This window comes from Trichechus manatus, unplaced genomic scaffold (assembly GCF_000243295.1).
Source record: "Trichechus manatus latirostris isolate Lorelei unplaced genomic scaffold, TriManLat1.0 scaffold00134, whole genome shotgun sequence".
Lineage (NCBI taxonomy): Eukaryota > Metazoa > Chordata > Mammalia > Sirenia > Trichechidae > Trichechus > Trichechus manatus.
In genome coordinates, this window is record NW_004444070.1 from 3,111,946 (window position 1) to 3,124,003 (window position 12,058).

Below are 12,058 nucleotides of genomic sequence, written 5' to 3' on the forward strand. Positions count from 1 at the left end.
TGTGTGACTTAGAATTATGCTCTACATCCTTCTCCAGCTCTGTCCAGAACCCTCTGTTGTGATCCTGGTCAGAGCAGTCAGTGGTGTAGCCGGGCACCATCTAGCTGTACTGGGCTCAGTCCAGTGTAGGCCTTGGTAGCTATGGACAATTAGTCCTTTGGACTAATCTTTTCCTTATATCCTGTTCTCTTCATTCTCCCTTGCTCCCGAAGGGATGAGACCAGTGGAGTATCTTAGATGGCCGTTCAGAGGCTTTTAAGACCCCAGACACACTCACCAAGGTAGAATGTAGAGCATTGTCTTTACAAGCTGTGTCATGCCAATTGAGCTAGATGTTCCCCGATACCATGGTCCCCACAGCCCTCAGCCCAGTAATTTGGTCCTTCAGGGAGTTTGGATGTGTCTATGGAGCTTCCATGACCTTGCCTCGGACTGTGTCAGTCCATCTTGTTGAGAGTCTTCCTCTGTTGACACAATAGCTGTAACACTAGGCTCAAACGTAGGAACTGTTGTGAGGATGGCACAGGACCAGGCAGTGTTTCCTTCTGTTGTACATAGGGTCACTATAAGTCGGAACTGACTCGACGGCACCTAACAACAACAGTAGTGTGTCGTTCACTAGCACAGAGTCCCTGGGTGGTGCACATGGTTAACACACTTGGCTGCTAACAGAAAGGTTGGAAGCTTGAGTTCACCCAGAAGCACCTTGTAAGAAAGGCCTGGCAGTTCCCTTCTGAAAAAGCAGCCATGAAAACCCTATGGAGCACAGTTCTACTCTGACACACGGGGGGTCTCCATGAGTCAGAATAGACCGGTTTATGCTGATATCTACAGGTAAGTGTTGGTAAGGTTGACGAATATCTCTGCAATTACTGTGCTAAGTAGAGTGAGTGTTTACTGGACATGAGATCTATAGAAAGAGGGTGGGGAGATTTCGTTTTTAGTACAAACTCTTCCACCAAAAGGCTGTGTTACTTTACATAAACTACTGTAGGTCTCTGAAATGCAGTTTCTTCAGTCTTTAAATGGTTGCCCATTTTCCCTGTCTCAAAATTGAGAAACTAAATGAGATAATAATTATGAACGTTCTTTGTAAACGGAAAATGGTCGTACCATTGTAAGACAGTGTTACTATTTTTAAATTGGGTGAGAAGCAACTGACAAGTTAATTAAACTCCTGAGCATAATTTTAAAATACTTCTTAATATATTTCAGTAAATTGTAAGATTAGCAAGCATTTTATTAATAGTGCCATATTAGAATTATTTGAATCTCATGGAGTACGTTTTGTTCTGTTTTGTATTTTTTAATTCTTTTTAAAAGCATCAAAATTAAATGTGAATTACGGTAAGTATTGAAATCTACGAAGGACAGATAGAAATTCACACCTAATAATTAATAAAAGTTTAAGATCATTTATTAAATTTGTAGCACATCTCACACTATCCATATTTGGTAAGGGATTAATGGACATATATAGGGAAAATTGTGACTGTAGAACATGGACTCAACTTTAACACTCTTTCTACATGTATTGAAAATCAAGAAAAACCGCTGAAGGGCAGCTGTAAAAAACCAGAGCCAACATCTTATCTAACTGTGAAAGACTGGATAGTTCCCCCAAAGAAAGCAATGAGACAAGAATGTCTGCTCTTGCTACTTTTATTCAACATTTTACCAGAGGTACCAACCAGGTCATTCAGGCCAGAAAATGGAGTGAAAGGCACGCATTTGGGAAAGGAAGAAGTAAATCTATATTATCAGATGGCATGATCTTGAATATAGAAAATTCTAAGTATACAAGATCAATATAAAAAAAATAAATTATTTTTCTATGCTCTTGCAATGAACAACCAACAAATGAAGCTTAGAAAAAATTTCATTTACAGTAACATCCAAAAAAATAAAATACTTGGGAATAAATTATACAAAAGAAGTGCAAAACATATACTCTAAAACATACAATATATTCCTGAAGGAAATTAAGAAAGATGTAAATAAATGGAGAGATACCTCGTGTACATGGATTGGAAGACTTAACAATACCAAGATATCAATGCTACCCAAAGTGGGCTCTAGATTCAGTACAATACCTATCAAAATTCCAACGACCGTTTTTGCAGAAATGGGAAAGCCTGTACTCAGATTTGTATGAAATCGAAAGGGGCCCCGGATAGACGAAAACATTCTTGAAACAGAAGAACAAAATTGGAAGACTCACATTTCCTCATTTCAAAACTTACTACAAAGCTACAGTAATCAAAACAGTGTGGTACTGACAAAAAGATAAGACATATTGACTGACGGGAGAGAATTGAGAGTCCAGAAACAAACCCATACGTCTATGCTCAACGGATTTTCAACAAAGGTGGGAAGTCCATTCAATGGGTAGAGAATAGTCTTTTCAACTTATGGTGATGGGACAACTGGATCTCTGCATGCAAATTGAGTGAGTTTTTAATAATATGGTGTTTCCTCTTTTATCCTAACTTTTCATAGCCCTCTGAGGCAGAAGATGAATTCTCAGTACTTTGGCTTCTCTTTTTTCCTAAAGATAAATGAAGTAATTCCTCCTGCCTGAGTGTGGAGACAAATTTCTTGTTTGAAAGTACAGAGGTCTGGTAACAATCAATTGATAATCAAGCTAATGTTTTTAGAATAATTATTAATGCACAGAACTATGTCCCAGGCTTGTAGAATAGTAAATAATGAAATAAACAAATGGAAACACCCCTATCCTAAAATCCAGTATAACCTGCTCCAACAGATAACTCTCTTCATTGGTCTTTTGGTTATGTTTATTGTATATTTTTGTATGCAGAAATTGTAAACTTAAGTGTAGTTTAATCAATCAATCCTTATGGTGCCCAGGGATTCTCTCTTGCTTTGGATGTCCACTTCAGCACTATATTTGTAAAATGACCTGTCTTCTAAAATTTCTACCCTCAAGTTTAATTTTGCATAAGGAATTAAATAAGAGAGTTATAGCGCTATGATATTATATATACAGATACTTATATTCATATATATATATGTACATGTGTATACATACACGCACACGTATATGTATAACCCAAAACCCATTGCCTTTATATAGACTTAAGCAATAACAACTACATGGATATATGTATACATACATATATATATAGGTATGTATATGCAGCCCTGGTGGCGCAGTGGTTAAGGACTCAGCTGCTAACCAAAAGGTCAGCAGTTCAAATCCACCAGCCGCTTCTTGGAAAAAACCTATGGGGCAGTTCTGCTCTGTCCTATAAGGTTGCTATGAGTTGGAATCTACTCGATGGCAATGGGTTTGGTTTTTTAAATACGTAGATAGGTACAGCTTTAACCAACAATGGTTGTTGTTAGTTGCTGTTGAGTCAGCTGTGACTCATGGCGACCCCATGTACAACAGAAGGAAAAGTTGCTGAGTCCTTCGTCACCGTCACTGTCTTACTATGCTCGGGTCCATTGTTATGGCCAGTGTGTATCTTGAGTGCCTTCCAACCTAGGAGGCATCTTCCACCACTGTATCAGACAATGCTCTATTGTGATCCATAAGGTTTTCATTGGCTAATTATCAGAAGCAGGTTGCCAGGCCTTTCTTCTTATTCCTTCTTAGTCTGGAAGCTCTGCTGAAACCAGTTCACCATGAGTGATCCTGCTGGTATTTGAAATACCTGTGGCATAGCTTCCAGCATCACAGCAACAGGCAAGCCAAGATAGTATGACTAACTGACAGATGAGTGGTGGTATCTAGATAGTTACTATATAACGTATAGTATATAAATATGTATTGTATATTATATGTATATAGTTACCATATATAGAGTAAGGTATGTAGTCATATATACACGTTTGTATATATACATATGTGTTGTTGTTGTTAGGTGCCATTGAGTTGATTCTGCCTCACAGTGACCCCATGTGACAGAGTAGAACTGCCTGTAGGGTTTTCTTGGCCGTAATCTTTATGGTAGCAGATCTCCAGGCCTTTCTCCCGCAGAGCCGCTGGGTGGATTTGAACCACCAACCTTTCTGTTAGCAGCCGCGTGCTTAACCATTGAGCCACCAGGGCTCCTTATATGCATATATACACGTATGTAAATATATGTTGAACATATATATTTTTCCCTCAAATGGCCAGACCCTGGCCCACAGCAATTTGTCAGATGAGCTATCTCTTCTTCACTGATTTGGGGTGCTCCCTGTGTGATGAACCAAATCCTTCTGCGCATGTCTGTCTATGGAAGTCTCTGCCCTGTCTCCGGGACTCTGTGTAAATCCATGTGCCAGCAGCAGGCCGCTCTAATAAATGTTGCTCCAGTATCTCCACGGAATGCTTCTTCCTCATCACTCCAAAAATCAGCTTTTCTACTACTCATAGAAACTCTCTTGACATTTTTACTGTGCTTGTCTTAAATTTACAAATTAATTTAGGGAGATTGACATCTTTACAACACTGAGTCTTCCTTGCCAAGAAAAAAAACTGTTTTTCTACTTTCTTATTTTTTATTAAATACACAGCAGTAGGGTTCCTACATTTTTATTGTACGTTGCTAGTTAATACCTCAGTACTGTTTGTTTGTTTGCTTATTTGTCAATATAAATAAGTTATTTTCCTGTCAGTTTATTTTCTAACAAATTATTATTCTTATGTGGGGAAAGCTGTTGAATTTGTACCTTCATTTTGTAATCAACCATGTTACATTTCTTTCTTTTTTACTTCTTTTTCTTAGCCCTCCTGGGCTCTTTTAATGATTGTAAAAATATAGATAGCACATTGGCCAATTCACCATTTTTCACATGCACCATTCAGTGACAGCAGTGACATCGATTACAGATGTTGCTTTATTGTCTTAATATCTTTTTTCTCTGTTGTTGTCATTGATTCGCTTAGGTTTTAATTACAAAACTATCCCTTCAGAAAAGAATGATAGCTCCACCTTCTTTTTTATATTGGTATATATTTGCTTTCTTTCTCTCTCTTTTATCACAGGAGAAAAGGCCTGGCATCCTGCTCCAGTAAAGATGACAGCCTAGGAAATCCTATGGGGCAGTTCTGCTGTGTCACATGGGGTTGTTAGGAGTTGGAATGAACTCCAAGGCTCAAAACAAGAACAACAATGTATCAATGTCAGTTTCCTTATTTTGATTTAAAAAAAAAGTCCTTGTTAGTAGGAAATATGTGCTGAAGTTTTCAGGAGTCTCAAGGCATCAAGTCACGATATTATTCACAGATGTTTCAGAAACATAAAAATAGTTTTCCCTACTGTACTTGGAAGATTTTTAAAAAATTGTTTAAGAAAAAGGATTATTATCTTCTTCACTGGAGACTTCTGAAAACGGCCTAGATCTGTTTGCTGGCACACAGGAAACCCACAGCCTAAATGGGATTGGGACCAGCAGATAAAATCTTAATCATAGGTGGTGTCTTAATCTCAGTTCTCTAGAGGCGCAAAACCAATGAAACGTGTGTATACGTACATATGTATACACACATATACATATATATATGTATAAACCAAACCCATTGCCATCGAGTCGATTTTGACTCGTAGCGACCCTATAGGACAGAGTAGAACTGCTCCATAGGGTTTCCAAGGAGCGGCCGGTGGATTTGAATGGCCAGCCTTTTGGTTAGCAGCTGTAGCTCACTGTAGCTGTTAACCACTGCATATGGAGCCCTGATAGTTGAGCACTCGGTTGCTATCCAAAAGGATGGCAGTTCAGACCCACCCAGTGGCTTCATAGGAGAAAGGCCTGGCAATCTGCGTCTGTAAAGATTACATCCAAGAAAACCCTGTAGAGCATTGTAATCCATGCAGTTGCTATGAGTCGAAAATCCATTCAATGGCACCTAGCAGAGGCAGATTAACTGGTAAGCAAGGTATGCATGGGCTTACATTAAGCAAGGTATGGACTAGCTTACTTGTGTTTACTTACTAATCACAACTGTGCACTGCAGATTAGTAAGTAAACACGAGTAAGCCTGTGCGTACCTTGCTTATTGGGTAATCTGTCCCCAGCACCTAACAATTCCAGTGATTTGTTGCATTGGATAGTAATTCTGGAATAAAACTATGTAAAGATATTTTGGGTCATCATGAAAGCAAATAAAGAAAATGGGAATTCTCAAAGGCTTAGGGCAAAGAAGATGTTCATCAGATGAAACAGGCAAACTGGCAAAGCTCTGGAAGGAAATGGAAGACTAAAGATAGGTGGTTCTGATCCTCCACTTCTTTGTGGAAATCTGGTGGTGGACCACCAGCCAGAGACGAGCAAAATCTAGCCCTGTGAATTTCTGATGTTTCCCCAGGGAGCAGTGCCTACAACTGGTCAACCACAGCACAACAGTACTTACCACGTTCACCCAGGGATTTAGATCGTCTCTAGGTGGTGTTTCACAGCCCAAAACAAAGTCACAGAGCTGTGTTTTGGGGATGGCATGAAGGGAGTGAGATAGCCTTAGCTCTAGGGTAGAGGAGAGAGTGGTTCAGATACCACCTGTGATGGTTCATGTCATGGGTCAACTCAGCTAGGTTGTTATTCACAGTGGTTTGGCAGACTGGTTGCTCTTTCGTAATGTAAAGTAATGTAATGAAATGTAATGTAATGTAATCACTTTCCATAATGAAATATAATCACTTTCTGTAATGTAATCATCTTCCATAATGTAATATAATACAGTCACCTTCCATAATTAGTGTAATGTAATGTGATGTGATAAGATATGATATAATGTAATGTAATCACTTTCCATAATGTAATGTGATCACCTTCCATGATAGGATCTGATGTGATCAGCCAATAAGTTGAAAGAGGAGTTTCCTTGGGTGTATGGCCTGCCTCCAGAATGTATGTTCTGGCAAAGCTCACTGTCTCTCGCCCTGCACTCTTCTTCTTGCTTGACTTCTGGTTCTTGGGACATAAACCTGCAGAAGCCTCCAGTCTGCCTCCTGACCTACAGTTTTTGGATGCGTCAGCCCCCACAACCACGTGAGCCAGTAGACGCCTCCATCCTGAGGCCTGACCCATGAATTTCGGACTTGCCATCTCCCACAATTGCCTGAGCCATTTCCTTGAAGTAAATTTCTCTCTCTCTTTCTCATACACACACACACACACACACACACACACACACACACACACATACACATTTCACTGACTTTGTTCCTCTAGGTAACCCAGATTAAGATACCACCTCTGATTATGATTTTGTCTTCTGGTCAGTGGTTTCACCCACGTGGGATGTCTCCAATCCCGTTTAGGCTGTGGGATTCCTGTGTGTGGGCAAACAGATCTAGGCCCTTTTCACAAGTCTCCAATGAAGAAGATAACCCACTTTCTTAAATAATTTTTTTTAATCTTCCAAGTACAGTAGGAAGAACTATTTTTATGTTCCTGAAACATCTGTGAATAATATCGTGACTTGATGCCTTGTGACTCCTGAAAATGTCAGCATATATTTCCTACAAACAAGGACTGTTTTTTTTTTTTTTAATCAAAATAAGGAAATTGACATTGACACATTGCTGTTTGTGTTTTGTGCCTTGGAGTTGATTCCAATGCATAACCACCCCATGTGACAGAGTAGAACCGTCCCATAGGATTTCCTAGGCTATAATCTTCACTGGAGCGGGACGCCAGCCCTTTTCTCCTGTGGCGCAGCTGGTGGGTTTAAACCACCGACCTTTAGGTTAACAGCTGAGCGTTTAACTATTGCACCACCAGGGCTTCTTACTGATACACTACTGCTATTGAATCCTCAAACCCGATTTGAGTCCTGCCGATTATCCCAATCATGCCCCTTATGGTCAAAGCATCAGGCCAGCATCACACGTTGCATTTAATTGTGATGTGTCTCTAGGCTACCTCAGTCTGAAGCAGTTCCTCAAGTCTTTTCTTGACTTTACGAGCTTGATATTTTGAAGACTATGGGTCAGCTATTTTGTAGAAGGTCTCTCCTTTTGTGTTCGTCTGATGTTCCCTTGTGATTACCTTTGGATTATGCGTCTTCAGCAGGAATATCACAAAAGTCATGCTGGGTTCTTTCCTCTCTTTTGATTCTACCATGTGGTGCACAATATTGGTTATTAGTATTCCCATTATATTTTTTTAAGGATTTTTTTTATTGTTGAAAATATACACAGCAAAACATACACCAATTCAGCAATTTCTATGTCTACAATTCAGTGACATTGATCACATTCTTCAAGTTGTACAACCATTCTCACCCTCCTTTTCTGAGTTGTTGTTCCCTCATTAACAAACTCACTGCTCCCCTAAGGTTTCTGTCTAATCCTTCCAGTTGCTATTGTCAATTTGATCCCTTATAGATAGTTCTTTAAAACAGTGCTCAAGGCAGACACTCATTACTAGTTAAGCTAAACTATTGTTTAGCTTAAAGAAGACTTCAGGGGACATTTTTGGTTTAAGATTTAAAGATTATCTCAGGGCAATAGCTTTAGGGGTTCATCTGGACTCAATGGATCCAGAAAGTCTGGATTCCATGAAAATTTGAAATTCTGTTCCTCATTTATCCCCCTTCTGATTCTTCTATAGAATCTTTGATCAAAACTCTCAGTAATAGTTGCTGGATTATTCCCATTGTTAAAGATAGCCATGCTGTTCCATTCCACAATTACTCCTTTGCCCTCAGTAATCAATAAGTATTTTATGGGCTGGTACTTTGAAACAATGAAAATATCTCATTCCTCATCAAACTTCATATTCATTCATTTATATCAATATGGATTCATGGATCCTTATTTTATTCAATGTGTTTCCTTGTCCAAGAATGAAGAGGTATAAGCTGGACCCCAACATTCTTTTTTTGGATCCAGGTTTCACGTTAAGACAGCAGGCATGAGCCATTGTTTGTGATTGGATCTGTAGCAGTTTTCTTGTATGATTGAAGATGAGGGTGTTTCTCCTTTTTTTTTTCCTTCTGTTTTTTATTATTTCACTTAATTATGGTAGATTTCAAGGAAAAAGAGTAGAATACAACTGTCTTTGCTCGCTCATCTTTGAACAGGAATCTCAGTAAAAGCTTCTTGAATAAATATATAAACAAATGAATTTTGAATAAACCCATGAGCTCATTAAAAATAGTACAATCATTAGTGTAGATTCCTGGTACAAGCCTCAATTCTGACAGCTCCCTCCTGTGTGTTTATTGATATTAATCACAGGGTCGAGTGAAAGATAAGATAACTCATATGACCTCAGCTATTCTCTTGCTAGTACAGTTTCCAAAGAATATTTTCTTGACACCAACATCATGCAGTCAATGTCAAATGCATAAACATAAAAAAGAAAACGTTAAATCACCACAGTGATCATATTTAATTACCTCTGTATGATAGGAAGTATACTAAAACCAAAGAAACCAAATCCATTGCCTTCAAGTCCAGTTGATGCTGACTCCTAGCAACACTATAGAACAGAGTCGAACTGCCCCATAGGGTTTCCAGGGAGCAGCTGGTGTATTTGAATTGCTGACCTTTTGGTTAGCAGCTGAGCGCTTAAACACTGCACTACACAAGAAGAAAAAACAAATGGATATTGCATTAATTATTTTTTTCTTTTAAGTGGGTCCTTTGGTGTCTCTTGGCCAATATTTCCTTTTCCACGAATTAAAGAGATTCCATTTTAGCACACCAGTTTTATCTGTGGAGTTTTCTAGCTGATCACAATCGACTTGACTGCAGCTGGTTTATATATAAGTTTTTACATTATTTAGATAAAATTTTACATGATTTCACGAACTTTTGCATAATGCCTGAATATTTTACAATGGGCCGATAACATTTTTAAAATGTAATGAAGTCATTATTCTACAACATCTAGAATAAGCAATCTAATAATACAAACCTAGTTAAATGGCTCTCATTACATCTGCATCTTGTAACGTGGAGTGTCTTCAGCTCGTTTAAAAAATAAACAAAGAAGAATGAAGGAATAAAGAAGAGGGAGGAAAGAGGGACGCAAACACTGTCACCAATGAACTTCCCTTTTTAAGCATTACCACGGTTTACATTCATTAATATTTTATTAGCTGTTATTCTAATTGTCTTAGTCACCTAGTGCTGCTATAACAGAAATACCACAAGTGGATGGCTTTTAACAAGAGAGATTTATTCTCTCATAGTCCTGTAGGCTACAAGTCCAAATTCAAGGCATCAGCTCCAGGGGAAGGCTTTCTGTCTCTGTCGGCTCTGGAGGAAGGTCCCTGTGATGCATCAGTCTTCCCTCTTGGTCTGGGAGCATCTCAGCGCAGGGACCTCAGGTCCAAAGGACACGCTCTGCTCCTGGCACTGCTTTCTTGGTGGTATGAGGTTCCCACGTGTCTCTGCTTGCTTCTCTCTTTTATATCTCAAAAGAAATTGGCTTAAGACATTATCCAATCTTGTAGACCTTGTCAATATAACTGCGGTTAATGCATCTTATTACATCATACTGATAGTGTTTACAACACATAGGGAAATCACATCAGATTACAAAATAGTACACAATTACACAGTACTGGGAATCCTGACCCAGCCAAGTTGACAGATATTTTTAGGGGACACAATTCAATCCATGACACTATTACTTCCTCTGTTGTACGTGTGGCCCTTTCTAGTATTTTTTTTAAGGATTCCTTTTATTTTAGTACTGGAATAGTCTCTATAACTTCTACATGGTCAAGATGATTCTTTTTTTATTGCTGTAAAAATATATACAGATAGCTCCCGACTTACAATGTATTCAATTTAGAGCAAACCGCACTTACAACCTTTTTTTTTTTTGTACATCTTACCATTAGTGATATGTACAACGCTGCAGCGTGTATATTGTTGATGTTATATTTCTCAGATGTTCACTAACAGATGTTCAAAGATCGGATTTATAAAGATACTGATAATAAAAGGTAATAATAATGAAAACTAAAAAAAAAAGAGGTTTTACTTACATCAGAATTGACTTATGATGGAGTCATTCGACTGGAACTCAGTTGTAAGCCAGGGACTACCTGTTTAACATAGTATTTGCCTATTTAGCATTTTTCACGTGTGCAATGTTGTTTGCTGTTGTTAGGTGCCATCAAGTCAGTTCTGACTCATAGTGACCCCGTGTACGACGGAAGGAAACACTGCCCAGTCCTGCGCCATCCTCACAATCATTGTTATGTTTGAGCCCATCACTGCAGCACTGTGTCAGTCCATCTCATTGAGGGCCTTCCTCTCTTTAACTGACCCTCTACTTTACCAAGCATGATGACCTTCCCCAGGGACTGATCCCTCCTGATAACATGTCCAAAGTACATGAAACAAAGTCTCACCATCCTTGCTTCTAAGAACCATTCTAGCTGTTCTTCTTCCAAGACAGTGCCGTGTAGTAACACCAATTGCATTAATCATATTGTGCAACTGTCACCAGCAATTGTTGCCCAAATTTCCTTCCCTAGCAACAGAAACTCAGTGCTTCCCAAACAGCAATTTCCCCTTTTCCCTCCCTCACAAAAATGCCTTGAGGTCAGTGGGGCAGGCCAGACAGACAAATTCCATTTTCAGGTGTGAAACTGAACTGCACACAAAATCGTTCTAGTTACCGTCAGAAGTCAGAGACTGAGCCCTGCTGAGCTGGAGGTTCATGTTTTGTCCTGATTTTCTGATGCTGAACAAGGGCTTAGGAAACCAGAGCTTGCCTCTTCTCTCCTTCCCTTGCAGCATCCAGAAACAGGGATGGAGAACGCTGAGATCCTTGAAAAAATATTCTTAGAAGTGATATAAGGTGCTTTTGAGGTACAGATTGAATTTTGAAACAAACCCTCCCAACGATAATGCTTGAAAATACTTTCAGAAGTTCCGGCAAAATGGCGCTCTAGGCAGAAGCACCACGCCTTCCCTCCACAGCAAAGATCCGAAAAACTAAGCCGAACAGAGAATACAACAATCCTGAAACCCTAAAACATCAAATGAAGAGATAAAGGACTCAGCCAAGCACCAAATGGAGTGAGAAAACTGACAGAGAATGGAGAGCGAGGAGAGATTCATGCAGAGGTCCCCTACCA